A 21,930-nucleotide genomic window follows, 5' to 3' on the forward strand; every position below is an offset into this window, starting at 1 on the left:
AACATCAGCATTTCTTACACAAGATATGCATTACTATAATTTATTCTTGTGCTAATTGCTGTCAATTAACATACAGAACAAGCATGACATGATTTATGTCACAAAATTACTTTCTTTTTTACTTTCAAACCCAAATGAGGTGCAGCTTTCAAATTATTAGTCTAAACTACAATATAAAATAACACCGAGTGGCATGTAGTTTTGACATTTTATTATTTTCTTAAAGTATTTTTCTGAAATAAAGCATTGTAACTGAAAAGGGACAAAACTAAAACATGGATTTATCTCTTATTAAGTCTCTTAATTTTAGTTTAGTAAAATAATCTTCAAACCATGTTAATGATACACTTAATTTCTATTCAATGCATGCAAATGGTGGAGCCCAGAAGCACAAGCTCAGTGGACCAATGTTTTGACATATCACTGTACACCAAATTTAAATTTTGGTGAGCTTTGACCTGCAAATTCATATCAAGTAGACAAAAGACGAGTGACTGATCGGAGATCAATACATCATGGCGTGACCTCCAGAATATACAACATGAAAAAACACAGATCATAACTATGTCTCAGTGTCCTGTTTGATACCACACAACTGTAAAATAAGATGTCAACATTTTAAACAAAGCTGCCAGTTTTGTGGTATCAAACTATTTTTTGTTTCCACCCATTTTGCCACCAAAAAATTGTTCACTCTGAAACTCTAGTGTAATTGCAGCTATAGGTTACACCAGCAATCCCCAACCTTTTTTGCACCACGTACCAGTTTCACACAAGCTCATTTTTCAACCCACCCAGGGTCACGCGCATAACTAAACACAACAACATGCATATTATATTACTACCATACATAGAATATTATTTAATCATTCATTAAATTATTGCATATATAACAAAACTAATTCAACTCACTATAATACAGAATCAGTGAGATCTTAATTAATCGATTTTCTATTACAGATAATAACTGCAAATGAAACAAGATCGTGAAGTCACAAATATGCGATTCAAAGAAATCGAAATAAAATCGAAATTAAAGTTTATTTTAATTTAATTTTCTGTACTGGTCAGAGGCTGGTTGGGGACCGCTGGTCTACAAAATCAAACCTTGTAAACCTATTAAAATGAAACAAATTTAACCTAATGTACTGATAAATAAACTGATGACCTTGTACAGTCAAGGTCGTATATATATTTATGACATCATTATTTTATTTCCACTGAAAACAAGGGGAGATGCCATTTTCCTAGTTTATGACCCCTTTCGCTTTCCACATTGGGTAACCTCAACTCAGCCCGCACGTGCCTGATGTTTATAGCCTCTGGCTAAGAGTGAGACTTGGGAAAGAGACACGCGCGCGCGTCATCGCCGCTCCCAACAACCGGCGTCTGAGACGGAATAATTCATTCATTACTACAAAAAGCAGAAGGAAGAAAAAGAAAAAAACCTCACACTTTGGTAAGTTACAAACAAATGACTATTTATTTTTATTATATATAGAATTATTTCATTTGCTTACATTATTATGGGTCATTTAATCAGGTTTAATCTGGTATAATAGATAATTTTCCTAAAATATAAAATAAACTTTTTACAGTTATACAAAAAAAAGTGTAATTTTACAGGCTACGTGCATATTAGTAGTATGCACTCAATAAGTACACAATGTACACAATATGTACAACAAGTTGTTTGTGGTGAGTAATGTCCTCTAATTGTGTTCTTTTCCTGTGCAGTTGTATTTCCATCCATGAAACTTGTTGTGCATGCTTACAACATGTCTGTCTGTGTAGGTGAAGGTAAAAATAAACTGAAAACAAAAACACCTTAAAAACAAATAACTTTTAGAGCCCTTTAAAGCCTGTCAGTACCTTTAAACCTCATTTATAATCCAAACCTGACTTTGAGGGACCACTATTGTGTCTTTGAATATACATCATCTGTCAATACAGACACATTTCTTTGCTTAATTATCATAAGATCATCATAAGATGTATCTTAAAGCAGAATATTGCACACTTCTTTTAATTAATGTATTATTCTGTTGAGATAAGGAATTTGCTACATATCAAACAATATTGAATTAATATTTGTGATATTGGCTCGAACCTGAGCTCAGTTACTTTCTTTGAGTTTTAACACGTTCTCCTTGTATGCCTTGAATAAGCTGCAGACGCGCTGAGCAGGATAAAGACGAATTCCGAAGACGAATAAATATAATCACATAGAGGTTCTGTTGAAGTACAGTATATTGGTGAAATGTCAGTGTTTTGGCTCACATGCACCTGATAAGTGTGATGATGCATACGCAAAAACGTACATTAAACTACACAAGTGTCAAGTTTTCCTAGAGCTTATATCTGTGTTTCGTTCAGGGTTTGTCAGTGATGATCCTGGTAGTCAGACTATTAGTATTAATGCTTGGTAACATTGGTTTTGCTGGGATTTCATGTGCTCTGTGGATGAATGAGTCATAGTGTGGTACTGTTTGTACTGTTCTCCAGCTCAAGGAGATCAGATCCAATCGCCAGTTAATTCTCAGGAATTGAGAATTGTCTTAGAGCATGATCAAAATAAATTCCTGAACTCTGGGCTCTGGCTTTTCAGGACTAGAAAAAGAGATAAGTGAAATGGAGTGTTTAATTGACTCATTTGAATTATTGTTTTTGGGAAGAAAATTGGCAGCCTGGTTTATTTTATTTTTTTTCTCTCTGATAACTGTAATTGAGGACCTTTTGGCGTTTTTTTTTTTTTTGTATGCATTTTGCCAATTAAACCCATCTGTATTTATCTTTTTGGATAATTATGGATGCAAAACATTCGATATTCATATGGTAGATTTTTTTTTTTATATACAAAATGATTTGCAATTAAAACAGAATCTGGTCCAATTCAAAATCTGAGCAGTTACAGCGCAATAACCCAAAGATGGGTCTATAGAGGTCTTCGGATTTTAACTCCCAAAATATCAATCATTAACACAGAACCTATTTTCATATGTTGTGTGTGTGTGTGTGTGTGTGTGTGTGTGCGTGTGCGTGTGCGTGTGTTTGTTGCACAAGTGAAGATGTCCTTAAGTTGAGTTAAAAAAAAGACATGTACACTATTTATTATTAAATGGACAATTTATTTGCACTAACACACATTTACTGTACTGGTCACAGCTATATCGTCATTGTGTTTATTGTCTTAGTGTGTTTTGTAGTTTGCAATAAATGTTGTTTGCACAGATTTGCACATGTGCACTTTACTTGGTCTCCTATTAGGTGTGTTTTGTGCATTTATTTGTGTTGTTTCATTTAGCATCTTGGTCCTGAGGGAACACTGTACACTGTACTGTATATGGCTGAAATGGCAAAGGTGGAGGTCAAAACTTCATCTGGTATTCTGTCCAGTTTTGGTGGCTGTTTGTGTGACTGTCAGAAATACATTAGAACCCAATTTGAATCTTCTAACCATCTTCCTAAACTTTTGATGGGTTATGTGTTCTGAGTTCTGTGTTTTTTGTTCATCATGGTGGTGAAGAGTGATTTGAGTTACTGTAGTCTTCCTGTCAGCTCAAACAGGTTTGGCTATTTTCTTTTGATCTCTTTTATGAACAAGATATTTCTGTTCACAGAGCTGCTACTCACAGGATGTTTAATCATCACCATTCTGCATGAATTCTAAAAACTCTTGTGTGGAAAAATCCCAGAAGATCAGCAGCGTCTGTAGCACCAACAACCATGTAGGAGTTAAAGCCACTAAGATCCCTTTTTTTTCCGCATTCTGAAAATTGATGTAAACATTACCTAAAGCTCCTATCCTGTATCTATAGGATTTTATGCATAACACTGATGACACAAGAGAGACATTAGAACAGGAACAGGGGCAATGACCGACAAAAAGAAATGTTCACAAGTGTGAAGATAGATAAAACTATAACAAAAATTAACAAAGATTACTTAGGTAATTGCAATATTAAATCTCATAATGAGACTCGCTTTTTAGTTTGCACTCATATTTGCTTACAGAATAAAAGACCAATGAATTGCTTTTTTGGTCATCTGCATTAATGTCAGGAATTGTATACAAATCGGCAAAGCATAGGCTTTTTCAGTGTAAGGGAATATTCAGTATAACACTTTTAAGAATATATACAAATATACAAATGTTTAACATTATTTCAAATGAACATTTGCACATTATTGGCATCTTTTAAAGAGCTTCATGAGGGAGCCAAACATCTTGAAATTGTAAAGCAGGCTTGCGTTGGCTGCATCTGTAACTTCTAAATGAAAAATATTTGCTTGGCGAAATTGAAAATAATTTGAATTCAAAGTAATTTTCAAGTACATTTTAATTCGGAAGACCTTTAATGCAATATCAGGGAGAACAATGTATTCTGTTGAGTGCGTTGAGACGTGTGTAAGGTATGTATTACACAAGATTTGAATTTTTCTCATTTTGTTTAGGTAGACAGGAGATCATATAAGACAGGGTTGTGTAATGCAGCATGTGTGCACGTGTTACAGAAACCCAGGCAGTCATTCCTATTGTATATGTGAAGTGACTAAGGTTTTTGGTATTTTAGTTCTTCTTGAAAACACAGCACTTAGCTGAAGAAGAAAATATGCCATTTGTCAGATGGATCTAATTTTCAGATTGGTTCTGCTGCGTTCTTTTTTCTTACTTTGAGTCATAGTGAATGGACAAGTTCTTTGGGTTGTCCTCTTTACTCACAGATATTAAGCTAAGTTCAGGACATCTTCGTATGTTTTATGGAGAACAGTAAAGGGACTTCAATTAAGTTTCACAAGTAAATCTTTTCAACTTTGACTCCCTTGCCATCTGATAGCGTGACTGCGCTTTGTACTCACCATACATCCCTGTCTCGTGCTGGAGTGTCGCTGATTTATACAAGTTCAGATCTGGTTCTGCTTATCTGAGCATCTGTTGGTTTCTTGCTCTCATCTCGAATGTTTCAGAAGAGTCAAAGAGCTTTTTTTAATGGGTTAAATCGGTTGTTGTTGTTTTTTACACTTAATGGTACGAATGAATTTTAGATCAGTTTTCTTTTGAACAAATAAGCTTTAGACGTTTAGTAAGAGTGAGGGAGCTTGAACTATTTGTTGCTATTACTTTGCTACCAACAAATAAGAACATGATGGCGTATGCATTGGATTAGTGTTTTATTCTGTTTATACCACCGTAAATTGTGAACACTAACATTTTTTTTGTAGTGGAATATTTGCAAAACAAGGTCTTGCTATCAGTTACATTATAACAGCTATAAATAGATTTTCCCTCATGAGCCTGTCCTTCTTTCTCAAAGCAAAAAAATCTTTGTTACAGTGTTACAGAGGAACTGGGTGGCTGACAACTCAGATGAAGCAGTTTTTTTTGTATTGGATTTGTTATGATTTCTATTTAAATAAATGTATAAATGTGCCACCTATACAGTATGTGTTAATAAACAGTATGTGTTTGAGACCTACATAATGCCCCACTCATACTTTACATAAAAAAAAAATCTCACATTCTCAGTTAAACTCTAAATAGATTATATATACACATATAGTCTGAAACAATTTTTTCAATTTATTCTTATAGTGTATTACAGATAATACACAGTACCACTAATCTTATTGCTAGGATTTGTATTTCATTAAATCAATTTATTCATACTGTCCTTCTTGAGGACCTGGATACCAAACAGGAGTCAGGAGTTCATTTTAAGAGTTCATTGAACCTGGATAAAACCCTAGCCTTCTGTGGCAGAGTTCAAGAGAACAGATCTGGCCTGGCTTTTTGGGTGGGAAGAATGATTCTTCTCTCTCCCATGTTGATAAGAGTGACATTTGCCAGTTGTTGCAGTTACACTGGCAGCTGTACATCAGAGGAAGCATGTGTTAGATTTCACATAACAGTAGTGCAGTAGGGATGACCAAGGCTGTCTGTGGGAATGGCCTAAAACTAAATTGGGAGAAAATTGAGTAAAAATTGCCCTTTATAGATTTGTTATGACTCATTTGGGTCATATGTTTAAAATAAATCTCTAGTGCACAAGGCCCACTTAAACTCTGTGGTGTATTATTTCGAATAATCACCATTTTCCTGAGAGAATACATATCAAGTTGATGATCTCCCTTTTTTTTAAACCAGGTATGTTTGCAGCAGGTTCACTTCTAAATAAATCAGCCCCCTGTTCATGTCTCTTTAGGTCTCGCACCTCGTATACTGGTCTGTTTTACGTCAGCTGAGAATAAGCTCGCAAAGCTGTTTCATTGTAGACAAGGAAAAGGGTCATTGTCCAATTTGACAATTAAAATCAAATGTGACTTGAGGTCAACTTTCAGGATGTGGCTCTAGAAGATTGGTTTTCTCTCATATTGTTTATATTAAAGGGTTTGGGTTACCACACATGATTAATAACGATATATCAATTGAGCCTCTTGCACCATGTTGTGATTGGTGGTCTGGCAGTGCAGAGGCTGTAAAGAATTTTCATGAGGGATTTTTATTGCTCTTTGGTTCTGCAAATTGTTCCAGGACAAACAGAGCAGGCGGGCATGTAACGTCACATTGTCACAACTGCTTTTATTGCGTAGGCGAGAATTGGAGGCACAGGGTCATTAGAATGCCTGGATTCTGTCTGTTAACGAGTGGAGAGGTGTAAATTTCTTCTTTCATAAATGTGCATTTTATCTTTATTTTCTTTGAGGTGACTTGTTCTCTGAATGTGAATTGGCTTACCTCCTGGGCAATTGCGTTAACATTTATTTTCCCTTATAATAAGGGCCAGTGATGCTGGAGGTGAGTTGATCAAAGTTTGGGCAATAACACATGAATAGTTGGCACAATCTGTATGTACAGAATGAAGTTGAATTTACTGGATGTCATATTTGGATTATATATTGGCCTGATTATATATTCGTTTCATAATTACTAACATAATTACACTAACACTAACAATTATTTTGACAATCGATTAATCTGGTGATTTTTTCCCCCCTTCTTCTTCTTTGATTAATCGATTAATCGATTAATTAAAAAAACTCTCATAAACTCATTAACTCTTATTTAAAACTCATTTTAATTTAACTTTATATACAATTAATTTATTATAACATTATTATAACTTTATTAAACCAATATTCAGGGTATTTTTGTATAAAAGTGCACAAATGCAAAAGTCACATATTGAGTTTAACTATCTTTAATTTAGCCATTTATTTGAGCATTTAAGTATGCAAGGTAAATATTTTGATGACAATTTACTCAATAGTTGTTCATTAAACTATACCATTTTTACATGATATGGATTTATAAGCTTTTGCTTACCATGCTGATGTTTCGCCTTCATCCGTGACTTCGAATGCCACTTTTTCCTGCTGCCGGTTGGCCTGTACTCTTTTCGCAAGCGGCTTGTACCATTTCGCAAGCGGCTGTTATCTTACTGTCACGCTAACCTGTAACTTAAGCAGCCCACACTAATCGATAATGACATTCGTAAACAATTAATTTCATTATCGATTATTGCCTAATTTTATCGATTAGTTGTTGCAGTCCTACTAGTTATGCTGTTGGGCCTAATACTCAGGTGATTGGTCAAATTTACTTCCACAATTATATCTTAACAGTATTTTTGCCTTTACAAAAAATTGTTAACAACAAAAGGATGAAGGAGGATGTTCGATTATAACCTTTGCGTCCACTAAATTTATGTTTAAACTTTGTTAAGCAGTGTTTTACAAGGCAACACCTGTTCAGCTGTGCCAGCCATAAGACTAACATTTACTTTATATTTTTTATTTACCCTTTTATCCAACAAGTTAGCACAGAAATCTGTTTCCAATTATCCTTGGAGGGAACAGCAAAAAAAACAAAAACAACAACACTGATTTATAATCTTGTAACTCAAATTCAGTGTACTAAACATTTTGTGTACAATTGGATGGAAGTCTAGAATTTAAGAAGTAAAAAATAACCACTCTTTATTTTCAAATAAAATTAGTATTCTGCATTTTAAGCTTGTAGTTTTACATATTAGTGTATAACTGTCATATTTTATTATCCTGGCATTTTGCTCTATTTCTCTTTTTCTATTTTTTTATTTCAGAGTATTTGATTTTCCTGTTCACACAATCTGTGTGCAACACCAATATTATTCAGAGCTCATGAGTCAATTATTTCACTTTATCAAACACCCACCCAGAGATTTTTCCCCTTAAGGGTGCTTATAGTAAGGGTGTTGGTTCATAATCATTCTGTTTGCCAGTGCAGGAGTACGGAAACTATTAAATAAAGTCTGTGGGAAACAAAGCCAGCATTGGAAGAAGAAATAACATTAGCGAGTGGACGTTATGTGCAGAACCATTGTGAAGGGGCTATTGTAGTTATTGTGGGTTAGTTGTCTCCAGCGTATTTTTTTGTTCCTTCCTAGCCTGCTGTTTCCTGTGTGTGGAGGAGTGCGCAAAGAACAGAAAAAGAGAAAAAAAGATTGAGGAGGGCACAGACCACCCAAAAAGAATGTCACTAGTGACCTCATCTCTTCATCTATCTATCCTACATAACGTGAATGTGGAAAATTCTAAGTGGTCATTTAGAATTCTTTTTCCCACAGAAAAAATTCACAGAAAAGTTGTTGGTTTTTTTGTAAATTTTTGTTTTAACTTAGTAGAATACATTAATACAGAACTACAGAACACTAGTACAGAATTAATGATTAATTATTTTTATAATTATTTTTTCATCAGAAATTTTTTTTTCTATGCTTGGAAAGCACTTTGAGATGCTACTTTTAAAGGCGCTTATTATTAATTACTAATTATTATTATAATAATAATTATTATTATTGGCCTAATAGACTAATAACTAGCGTAAACTAAGTAAACAAACTTTTTGCCTGGTAGCTGAATTATAATAAATTTGTTGTAACTACAGCTGTTTCAGGCAATTCCATTGTTGCAGATGTAATATGATTTCACCTGCAAAAGTTTTGCATTATCAAAGCAAGGAAATGCCCTCCTGTAATTCTTCATGGATGCAGACAAATGCAAGGGAATAGTAAATAGATTTTATGTATGCAATATGAGTTAACCCTGTGCAAGAGACTTGAACAAACTATACTGCACACTATGATGTTATCTTCTGCTTCTTCTTTCGGCTGCTCCCTTTAGGGGTCACCACAGCGGATCATCCGTCTCTTTACTACGCTGTCCTCTACATCTGCCTCTTTCAAACTAACTACCTGCATGTCTTCTCTCACCACATCCATAAAACTTCTCCTTGGTCTTCCTATTTTCCTCTTTTCTGGCAGCCCCATCCTTAGAATTCTTGTTCTTCCAACATACCCCATGTCCCTCCTCTGACAAACCATCTCAATCTAGCCTCTCTCACTTTGTCTCCAAAACGTCCTACATGCCCCATTTCTAATCCTGTCTATCGTTGTCACTCCCAATGAAAATTTCAGCATCTTCAGCTCTGCTACCTCAAGCTCCACCTCCTGTCTTTCACTCAATGCCACTGTCTCTAAACCATACAACATCACAGGTCTCACCACAGTCCTATAAACTTTTCCTTTCACTCTCGCATATACCCTTCTATCACAACTTACTCCTGTCACTCTTCTCCACCCACTCCACCCTGCCTGCACTCTTTTCTTCACTTCTCTAACACACTTTCCATTACTTTGCACTGTTGACCCCAGGTACCTGAACTCCTCCACCTTCTCAACCTCTTCTCCCTGCAACCGCACCACTCCACTGCTCTCCCTTTCATTCACACAAATGTACTCTGTCTTAATTCTACTTTTAATTCGACTTTTATTCCCCTTCTATTCAGCGTGTACCTCCTCCTCTCCAGGCTCTTCTCAACCTGCTCCCTACTCTCACCACAAATCACAATATCATCCGCAAACATCATAGTCCATGAAGACTCTTGTCTGACCTCGTCCATCACCTGTACATTACCATTGCAAACAGGAAAGGGTTTAGAGACGATCCTTGATGCAGTCCCACCTCTACCTTTAACCAGTCTGTTATTTCTTTTGCACCCTTCACTGCTGTTACACTGTTCTCATACATGTCCTGCACCACCCTAACATACTTCTCTGCCACACCAGACTTCCTCATACAATACCACAACTCCTCGCAAAAAAAAACTTGAACCTTGATCCTTGAACCTTCCTTGACATGAAACCATACTGTTGCTCACAGATGGTCACCTCTTCTCTCAGCCTGGCTTCCAATCCTCTTTCCCATAACTTAATGGTGTGGCTAATTAACTTGATTCCCCTGTAGTTACTGCAGGTCTGCACATCTTCCTTATTCTTAAATATTGGTACCAGCACACTCTTTTTCCATTCCTCAGCCAAGCTTTCACCCTTCCAGAACCTTGTTGAACAATCTGGTTATAAAATCCACTGCCATCTTTCCTAAACATCTCCATGCTTCTACCAGTATCTCATTTGGTCCAAACTGACTTGGCACTCTTCATCCTCTTAATCACTGCTCACAGCATCCCTTTACCACCACTGAACCCCTGCCTGACCTCTTCCCTGAACCTCACACTACAGTTTTCCTCCTTCAGTTTCCACCAACTTATTCTTCTTTCAGTCTTCACTCTCCATCTCTTCTTCTTCACCTCCAAAACCATCCTACAGACCACCATCTGATGCTGTCTAGTTACACTGTCCCCTGCAACACCTTACAGTCTCCAATCTCCTTCAGGTTGCATCTTCCGCATAGACTGTAGTCCACCTGTGGGCACCTTCCTCCACTCTTATATGTCACCCTATGCTTCTTCTTCTTCTTCTTCTTCTTCTTCTTCTTCTTCAAATAAGTGTTCACCACTGGCTTTTCCATCCTTTTCACAAAATCTACCACCATCTGCCCTTCCACATTCCTCTCCTTAAGGCCATACCTTCCCTTCACCTACATGCCTATTGAAACCTGCCCCAATGACCAAACTTTCTTTCCTAGGTACACTCTCTACCATTTCATCGAACTCACTCCAGAATCTTTCCTTCTTCTCCATCTCAAAACCCACTTGTGACATTTATCATTACCCCTTCAACGTCCAGCTTCACATTCATCACTATCAGAAACTCTCTTCAACTCTACCTTCACTCTTACTGTACTCTTCCTTCAGGATAACCTCAACATCATTTCTCATCCACACCATGGTAAAACAGTTTAAACCCACCTCCAATGTTCCTGGCCTTACTCCCGTTCCACTTGGCCTCCTGTACACACAACATATCTACCGTTCTCCTCTCCATCATTTCAGCGAACTATCTCCTTTTACCAGTCATAGTACCAACTTTTAAAGTACCAACACTAACCTCCACTTTCCTACACTTCTCCTTTTCCTGCTGTCTCTATAGATGTCTTCCCCCTCTCTTTCTCCTCCTTTCGGCAACAGTAGCCCAATTTCCACCGGAATGCCTGTGGCGGTCTTTTGTAACGACCGAGCCGGTATGAATTAAGGTTGAGGATAGTGTGAAAAGAACGTGTTAACAAACTGCCAATGTATCTCTCACACTCAGGAATACGATAGGTATGTTAGAACACATATAAGGTGAGAAAGTTCAAGTCAGTGTTGAAAGTCATTCTTTGTTGCTGGGATGTGTTAAAATGAACGCCTGACTTTGATTTGTTTGCTCTGTTTTACTCCTGGTGAGTGATGACAGAAGTTGATGAGTAAAAAATCATATTTGTGAGAAATGCAATCTTAACATAACATAAACAAAAGTTAACACCCCTGACACACACCCACACACTCACAAACACTTTTTTGTTCCTTTATTCTTTCTTTCTTTTTTATTTACATTTTCCATCAATTTTGGTGCTGAAGGTGCAAATTAATGCATTAAAATGATTATCAGTGTACAAGTTACCATGTCTTTAACAACCACAGTTTTGTTTCACAAGACTTCTGAAGGGGGCTATTGTTAAATCTGTATTTATGTACTCTCCACAGTGATCATACATGAAACAACACTCGAACAAAAGAAAGGGTGGACACATCAGAGGTTTAGTTTATGATCCTTAGTAGATACAGTAAAACTCTCACACGCAATAAGAGCCCAAATAATTTAACTCAATTAATTCAGAGCTATATAAATTATGACATTTAAGTATTATTTTTAATCTCTAAATTAAAAATTTTAATGCAGTATGGACATATGTAGTCCCTAGACACTTTAGTTACAGGAAATATTTATTAACTCTATTATTTCTGCCATCAGCCATAGTGGCAAATAAATATTTTGCCCATTAATAATAAAACTTTACGTATTCCCTTACAATCAGTTTGTGTGACTTGGTCCGTGAATTGGCGAGACAGCAACATCTTTCCTGCTAAGTACCTCCATAGACAATTGTATTTCTCCTCTATTATCATAATTAATTGCTGCTTATCTCCATCCAGTCAACAATAACGGAGCTTTACCCAGCATTGCACTTCCTTCCCTGTGTGCATCTGAATAATCGTGCCGGCTGGCGCCAACCCCAGGCCGTCAGACTAGAAGTGAGTCCATGTGTGGCAGACAGAGGCAGCTTTCCGCTATACACACCCAGCCAGTTGCAATAGACACGATGGTGATATTCTGTAGTAAAAAGTTATACTACATTGTGATTCAGAGAGCTCTAAGACAGTATTGCCCCTGCAACAAAACTACTTTGTGATGCAATACGGAAATAGGCTTGACGTAAAAACCAGGCTATTTTTGTTTTCCATTGTTCTTTGAAATGAGCAGCTCTGCTGGTAGGAGTTGACTGAGCAGCTGAGATTATGAATAACACTTGTGACTTTTAGTATTAGATCCACTGATCTTCTCTGGGATTTCTTTATTGTAGGAATTTGATGTTTGCTTGCTAAGTCAGGATGACCAAGTTCAAGGTTCCTGAGGCTGTGATTAAAGTGTTTAGACTTTTGATTGAACCGGAGACAATTACTTTGATAACCAAATGAGTGTCAATGCTTTTGTTAAGCTACTGTAACATATAGCCTTTAGTTGCACAGCTTTTGACACAAAATCAAAATTCACTTCTCCGAAGTCACTTAACAGATTAGATCCTGTTAAGTTATAATTCATCTGTGTTGCTCGATTTTGATTTTCATTGCTTGCCTGAGAAGCAGGGACTCCTTACAAAAAGTGGATTTATTAGGAGAAACAAAGAATAAATAAATCATGTCTTTAAACATGTGTTCTTAACCACAATTTATTATATGACACATCTGATATGGTAGTATAAACTGCTTAGATGAATAAAACTGACTCTGTTTCAGAGAGTAGTAATGGAAGGGAAGCGGGAGTTGGGGTGGTGCTACACCTGGCAAAAAGACAGAGATAGCTTTAGATGGGATGGGAGTGCCATTATGACCCCTTAACTCTCCAGGGATCCTTGCCTCCCAGAGCTCTTACTATGTTTTCTCTTACTCTGTAACAACCAGCAATGGTATTTCTCAGGCCTAAAGGGCCAAGATAAATCAGATGGGATATAGGGAAGTATGCATCGTACAAGCATGAGCAGAAAAAAGGGAGATTCTTCCTTTTTAACTTTGATTTAGTTGGCTTCTTATATCATTTTGCAGGACATGAGCTACTATTGTGGTAAGGGTAAAAAAAGGTAAATTGATATCACCAAAGGATTGGGTCTGTCTATTTTATCCTTGTAATTTTTCATTCCTTAAATTCTTTGTATTGGGATTGTGTGTCTTTGTGTAAATCATTTGCATTATGCCAAGATCATGTCATCATATTCATGACCTCAAATAACATAAGGGATTCGGCCTTGGTGTAGCATTAGCTTCCATCTCTCCTGACAAGACTTTAAAATAAAGCAAAGATCAGCATATAAAACTTTAGCCAAAGAAGCCACAATGGTGGGGACACTAATGGCTTTCTTGGTTTTCTATATGTTTACTTATGTCATCCTTTATATAAACTGAGATTTTATATTTTATAGACTCTCCAATCAAACATGATCTATTAATGAAGCCATAACAGATCTCTGCAACTGTGGTTAGCCTTGGCTATATGTAAATGTCCTCAGAATCGCCTTAGGGACCTGGTTGGAGATAAATGGAGTTCTCTGGAAGTAGTTTGCTTAATTGCAGTAAAGGACCTTGTCTTATTATTATTCTTTACTAGTCCAAAAGGCATTTCAATTCATATGAAAGTCACATGCTAATTCAGGCACTGAAAATATTTAAATTGGCAATATGTGTACGTGCATATAGACTCTCTGAAGGGAAGTCTGATCTTAGCGTTGTCTTGTACTACGTAAGGAAGTGTCCAAATAAGACCCTGACAGACAGGAAAGTGGATAGTGACACTGTTTTAAACACACTGGCTCCACTGTCAGTCTGAATTACTGTGGGCTGATTTACTGTTCACTGTCAGGTAGACATCTTGAACTTCCACTATGGGGAATTATGAATGGGTGTTTCATGGGTGGTTCGACATACAAACAGAAATGAGGCCATTCAGACCACCTGTGATGAAATCATCACCTTCATTAGGTCATCTGTTAAGAAACAATATATTCATGTGGTGAGTAATTACTTAATGACTTAATGAAGTGCTGAAAGCAACAATTCCTAAACAATACAAATAAATAAATAGATATTGGACAGGTGAATGATGAAAAGGCACTTGTAATTTAATGTTTAAAATTTATTCAGGGCACATAAATGTACACATTTTTGTTGAATGCTCCTTGTAAATTAACACATTTATTAGTGGGCCCAGTGTTTCTACAGTGAACTTGTTTAGGTCATCTGTTTTGATAGGTTTGATAGCTGATCTGTTTTATGTGTATTGTTAAGCCGGTGTATAAACTAAACTAATTCCTTTTGATAGCACAGAGCTTAGTCCTTTTGATATGAATTTTGGCAAGGCCAACACTTATTATTTAACTTCACTCTGAAGCTAATTGGTTTGATGTGCACTAGATGTTTTGTCTCCGTCAGTAAAAACAGTCTAAACAACCAAAGACACACAGTTTGTGCTGGAAAGCTGCCTTTCACTTGTAAGACACCCCATAGTGAAAGGCTAAAGCAGAGACAATATTGACAAAGTGCCTTAAAGCCTTAGCTCTGATCTACAATAAACTTCTTTTTCTGTATCCACAGCCAAAACAAGATCCCAGATTTAACAGTTTTACACCAAATAGGTTGATTTAACTGCTTGCCTACTGTGTAAACAGTCTAAAGTCTTAGACCACATTTCTGTGAATCTCTGAAAGGACTTCTCCTCTTTGGATCTTTTCCACGCATCTACTTATCACAATCATTTATTAGTTTGGCAATTTCGCATTTTGAACACAAATCATGCTATTCAAAGCACACAGTGGTTTTTCACCCTCAGGCTAATACATCGCCACAAGTTCAGTACATGCTGAATTGTGATTGTTCATTTACAAACCCAAACTGGGTTTGTTTAGCTGGAGGAATTCTGTGCATTGTGTTCCTTGGCCTTCCTGTTACCCTGCAGTCAGTTTGTACAGCTAGAGTACATTTGGTTGGGTAGAACTCTAACAAGACTTTGCACCATCTGTGCCATGTCCAGACAGTTCTTTTCAAACCTTGATGAATGCATTATTGCTAATCCTTCCTATTCATTTGATTTGTTGACTCATGCATATCTCTTCAGATTTTCACATCAATCTCTAGTTTAAAATCCACAACACTCGGCAGTGTCTGTTTATTTGAATGCAGTCAACAGAAATCAGCCTCAAATCTCTGCATTAGATGGATAGCCAAAAAAAGTGTCAATTTGACAGATTACTCATCTATGTGCTTTTTTTCCCCCCTAAGCCACTGCTGTTTTAGGTCTCTCAGATCACACCGAGTGTGCTTTCTTAACAGCAGCAGGGTGATAGAGTGAGTATGAAAGAGAAGGTCTTTCCTTGTAAGGCTTTGTGGTGGCATTAGACTCAATCATCATTTGGGGAGGTTGTATGGAAATCTGGTGCCTTGGAATACCAAATGAATCACTATGAATGCCTCTAATAATATGCTGAAAAGTTCAGAAATTGTTTCATGTTGTGCACAATTAGTGGCTTTTGCAAAGCAAGTATGATTCTTGGGGTGCCTTGGGGATTAAGAATGAGACTGAGCAGACATGTGAGAACTGTCAGGCAGCCAATTTGTGAATTTATGCTGACACTATGCATAGATCTATGCGCAGTGACTTATGACACAGGAGTGTATCAGTTAGAAATGGACGGGGGGGGGGGGGGGGGGGATGGTTTTTATGATATTTTGCAATTGCAGCACTGTTTGTAAGTGTTGATATGGTCTGGGTAGAATATTTTCATCGCCTGTATTCCTAAATATAAATGGATGGGATAAATCTAAGAAGAAATCTTTGTTGTTCTCACTTATATATTTGAATCAGATTAACTGTATCAGATTTCATGACTGCTGCAATGTAAAGTGCATACAGTAGAAAAATAAAACACCATTGAAACTTACTGCTGATCCCTAAAGATCTTTTAAGAATTATACAGGTTTTACTGTATACTGTTCGTATTATGTGCCAAGTTGTAAACTGCTGCCAAATATTTTATACGTATTTCTGAACTGGATTAATGTATGAAGGAATTGACTTTGCTTGCAAAAAAGTTAATTAACATTTGTTAATGACTGTATGTTCTACAGTATTACTAGCAGCACGTTTGAAAATTATTTTACTTTGCTTTTTAGAAAACAATCGTACAAGAAAATAATTAACTATAGGGTAAAGAGATGAAGTAGCACACATAAATTGATGAAGTTAAATTTGATTTGAAACACATAGTTCAATAATATTGGAAAGTAAGTCAGAAATACTATCAGAGCTGTGCTGAAACAGAAAATTTATCAACACATTCTGACCAATCAAATCGATTAATCAGTACTCATAATAAAGAAAAATAAAAAAACTGAATGGCTATTAATTTAATTCATTTGGCTGATTATTACAAAAGGGGAAAATAGATTTTGATGGAAAAATTTTATGAAACAATTATGAACATAATGTGGTTTGTAAATGATTGTTCACATGGCACATATTTCTTGAATTATTTAGAGATAGATATTTTATATTATTGCCAATATGAAATGTATTTTTTTATTCTTTAGGCTAACCTGTGTACAAGTGTTTTCAGAATTGTCCACGGTGTTGATCTGCCTTCCTTTGTCCCTCACACATCCCTAAAAACACACGCTTCCTGGGAAACTTCTCACGCGTCTTTGTCTTATTGTTTCGTATTTCTAACTGGCTGGTGTAAACAAAGGTTTACTCAGAACCACTGGAATTTTGTCATAAACATGAAAACGTGCGTTTTAGACAAAGACCCCTTGTGAAAATGACATATAGCTCTCATCAATGCGCCTCAATTTTATTAGGCTGCGTGACTGAGGTTTGCGATGAGCAATGAATTCTTGCCATTTGTCTCCCCTTCATATTAAATTCACAGCGAAGCAGTGTAATGAGCTTGTTCTGATTCTTTTAACTGTGCTCTTCACTTCACACATGTCCCCAGGAACTAATTTAAAACTATGCTATAGCTTAGACTATCAAATCTGTGTTTGATTAGTTGTTGTGAACAATGTCTCTTGAATATTGGCTATCAAATAAAAGTGCAGCACTGTCTCAAGCTGATGCCTTTCACATATTCAGGACATACCACTCAAACACGGAATTGCTCCATCCACATTAGGTCTAAAAGCAACTCCTGGATTTTCTCAAAGTCAAAACATCTAACAGGGAAGGTCCATCTGTTTGCCTTTCTGGCTGTTCCACGTGGCCAGATGTTGGTATGCAGAGGTGAGGAATCTGATGCTTCTATTGGCCTTGTGACCTGGTATGTGAAGGAGTGGACCCTTATCTGGTCCAGTGCACACGCACTCCAGAACAGACCTGAAGCAGAGGTGTTGTTTGTTATTGTAGGAGTTTAGCTCACATGATCTTTGGGAGTGTTGTCCTCAGGACTACTTTAGTCAATCTCTGACCTACATGTTTTTCTGATGATTTTAAAATATGCCCAATGTCCTAGTACATACTAGAATGATCTCCCACTGAACTAAGCTGCCAAATTATGCACTGAGGATGGGAGTATTAGTGTGGATGTTGACAGCTTAGGAAGATAGACATATTTATCATTCAGAGCTCACTTATCTTTGTATCATTCTGTGCAGGCATTGAAAGGGTGGAGGTATCCTTCAACTACAGGACACTATTTCAAATGTTCGCACCTTGTTCTCATCAGATAACCTGCCTGCCCTGTGGCTAGGGACACATTTGGATGTAGTGCTGTATTTCCTCAGTCCAAAAAGCACAAGTATATGACTAACAGATGTCTCAGAAACTGTTGTTTCTACAGACTTGTTGAAAAATGGGCTTGGTTAGAATTAGATAATATTAGATTGGTTAGTAAATAAATGGTTAGAATTTTAGGATAAGATATACCTTTATTCGTCCCACAGTGGGGAAATTTCTAAGGGATATATTTATAGAGATGTTATAGAGACTTTCTTTTTCTCAACCTTTTTCTCAAGACTCCTGGACAGGTAAACACAGAAAATGCTGCAGAATGAAAAAAAAGGAGGAACGAAGAGACAACAGCGAAGGACGAGGAGATGATTTAAGCCAAAGAACACAACAGAGAGTTTCCATAGTTTGGAATAATTTCAAACTAAAACATAAAGAAAACGTTATATAGTGCATTTACCTTTGATAAACTAATTTTAACTAGATTTTTGTATTTTTATCGGATTTTTATTTATATATTTATACTTGCATTTTGATGCTTTGATGGCAATTAAATGTTATAGATACTTTTCACAGATTGCAATTTTAGCAATAAATTCTTTTTCTTAAATTTTTAAAGGAAACAAATTTTTTGTTCATTTTAAGAGACCTGTCTTATTTTGTCTTATTTAATATTGCTCTTTAATGAAGAAAAAGTACTCAGTAAAATACTCAATCACTAAACTAATAGATAGACAGATGTCAGATAATTACAGACATTTGATTCATCATTCTTTCCTACTTACCATCTTGGTATTGGCTACCTACAGTAGCGTAGCAGCTTTTACACATGTTACTTTATCTTAATCACTCAGCCAATTAATTAAATAGTGATTAGAAGCATTTGAATCACTCTTCCCTGTGTTTCCTGAAACAGGAAACAGATCTGTCAGTTGTCCTGTCTAATCAGGCTACCTAGTTTGTTTAGTTGTTCTGGCTAAATGAATAGTGATCAAACTGGCCAGATCGTTAAAAGATCGTTCCATCTATGGAAACGGTTTCCAATCCAAAAGCTCGTGTTTAAGCTTCAGAATGGAAAGAACCGGTTTGAGTTAGAATCTGTTTGCCTTCAGAACCCTCCTGGATACATGTCTGGTGTACATAAAGCTGCTGTCTTTGTATGAGAGGACCGGCTGCTTGTTTTTCGGCTGGTTGAGCCCACTGTTGTGTGCTCTCAGGGTGGTAAGCCTTTCCTCAGCTCTCTAAAGATCACACATTTCCCTTCACAATATAACACATAATGAATATGTTGTGCTTCTGTCTTTTGTGGCTTTTTTTTTTTTTTTTTACAGAAACATGAGCTCTTTAAGCTCAAGCTTAAATATGCTACGATATGTACGACCATGCGAGTGTGAAACTCAGGGAGGTGTTTGGGATGTTACAGAGTGGACAAATGATTAATTAATTAGCTAGACCACCGGGGCAAGTGGATGCCTCTGTGTATTTGCCCACTCGCTTGTTTTGGTTGACCAGAAACGTAAATGACTGCTAAAAGAGTGTTTAATGTCAATCTTTCTGCTGCACATAATTGTGCTCACTTTTGCAAATGTTTTAACATTTTTCTTATTTTTTTTATTTCTGTTATCTGTACACATTAATATAATCAGCTTAATTAATGATATTGATTTGTGTAGTGCAGCAACTTCTGGGTTTTTGAAGCATCGATTTTATTGTTACAGCTACCAAATAAGAAATGTTTGTTTTGGAAAAGTCAATAGGAAGTCATTTTTTTTTTGGTTCTTGAACTGCCAGGCAATTACAAGTAAAACACTTATAGCCCAGGTGCAGAATCTGCTTAGCTCCAACGCTTGGAATAGTGGTTTGTTTGGAAAATATTTTGAAAGCCAAAGTTCCAGATCCCTTATTATAGTAAAAACCAATGCAAGTGCTTAAAGATGATTTTACATCGAGATGCAGAAATGAATGTGATGCTTAACTGAATAAACGCTTAGACTTTCACTGGGAATTATAAGTGTCGGTACTTATCCTTTAAATTCTGACCCATCAAAATAATAAAGTGCAGTTTAGTATTGCAATATTCAGGCCATTTTCAGTGCATAATTTTTTTCTGAGATAGTCTTTTTACGAGTGTTTATTTTATGAGAGGCTTTACATTTCTGAAGGGCTGGAGGTTACATAGCGAGCAATCACTGAAACATATCCAGTGTCCTGCTGTTCACCACAGTCCAATCACAGGCCCGACGAAGGCCACTATGGGAAGTGAAGGCACTCATCCATTACCTTGACAACACCAACACTGCGTTCAGCTTAACAGCTTCCATCATGCCCTGTCTAAGTCTTTGCATGTATGTCCCGCCTTTTTAACACAGTATTCTTTATGGGGAAGTGCTCATTGTGTGTTTGCTCGTTATAGGGTCTACATTTTAACAGGAAACGTCATAGTATTCTACCACCTGCTATTTGAACTTCTTTTAAGCCATTCTCAATAGTCAAATTCTTTATTTCATGGTCACACAATCAGGCATTCATGGCTTTTGGCTTTAGGATTGATGAGATAATGCAGTGAATATTTTTTTTGCTTCTCTTCACTTATTGCTTACTTAGTGTCTTTGTTAGCTTTTATTTCAGTATGCTGTGGTCTTTCTTTTCTTATTGCAAAGCAATATATCGAAAGAAATAATGTCAAGTGGGGAAGCCACCAAAGACCAGATTGTTTTACATACAGAATTCTTGTCACATGGAAGTGCCTGAGTATCAGCTACTTCCTCTTCCTGATGTGTGATGCTTTTCCCACACTTTTGTGTTTGTTTTCTTTCCTTGTATTGAAAAAGCTAATGACTGACTTTTGTCTGGGTCACAGGAAATAAAACATTAACATTCAGATTGCAAATCAATTTTCCATCTAGTTCCAAACACCAAAAAAAAAATCGGATAGTAACAAATTCCTCCTTGTCAAATGTTGGTTTGTTAATTGAAAAAAATGAAAAAAAATTGTCACCTGATTGCACTTTATCACCACTAGATTAGTTCTAGAAATGCACTGCTTCCTTCACTGAGAAGCAAGCATATTGTAATAGTGGCGATAAGAAATCTCCTTAGAGTCAGTAATGATGATGGAAACCATGCTTTTTTTCCCTCATAAATCAAAGTTAGTAATTCCTAATAAATCACAGTTATGAAGAACCCTAGTTTAATGGAAAATGATGAGGTGTGATTTAAATACTTTCTTTTCCACCAACTGGATTCTGTCACTATTAACAGAGACATAAAAACCCCCTGAAGGACAGTTTTGCTAAATGAATTATATTAATACCAGATGTATCGCTTTCACCTTGCAGACCTCAAATTATATTGTCTCTGATTCAACAGTGTGAGTTAAATTCCTGCAACAGAAAGATTAATACATTTGCAGTGATTTGGAGGAAGCCAAGAAAGACGCTTGATTGTTTTTTTGAGTCAAGCACCTGCACTTCGGTTGGAGCTGTAAATTCCGTTTTAGGCATCAGTCCAGATCTTACGGACTCTGAATGGGCCTGAAGTGTAAATCAGACTTAACATCATCCGAACTGCTGCCATAAAGCTGTCGCCTCCTCCAAACCTTTTGATGCTCCCCAGTCATCCCCATCTGCCTTTGAGATGTTTAAGTAGATGCCCTGGTCTTGTGGAAATGAAGTGGTAATTG

General features: G+C 36.6%; 1 protein-coding gene and 1 long non-coding RNA gene across 4 annotated transcripts in view; one reads left to right on the forward strand and one right to left on the reverse strand.

Annotated features, from left to right (window-relative positions):
• Positions 1-21,930, reverse strand: part of LOC310722228 — a 439,622-nt gene that overhangs the window by 275,786 nt on the left and 141,906 nt on the right. The gene's annotated exons all lie outside the window — the stretch shown is intronic.
• Positions 1,317-21,930, forward strand: part of LOC310722094 (semaphorin-3D) — a 55,891-nt gene continuing 35,277 nt past the window's right edge. Inside the window, exon 1 of one of the 3 annotated variants that reach the window (XM_083534448.1) lies at positions 1,317-1,463. The gene's annotated coding sequence lies outside the window, so the exon portion shown is untranslated. The remainder of the gene's footprint in view (positions 1,464-21,930) is intronic. The other 2 variants (XM_083534450.1, XM_083534449.1) reach the window with 2 other exon arrangements.

The sequence above is a fragment of the Silurus aristotelis genome, assembly GCF_946808225.1.
Source record: "Silurus aristotelis genome assembly, chromosome: 28".
In the NCBI taxonomy this organism is placed as follows: Eukaryota; Metazoa; Chordata; class Actinopteri; order Siluriformes; family Siluridae; genus Silurus; species Silurus aristotelis.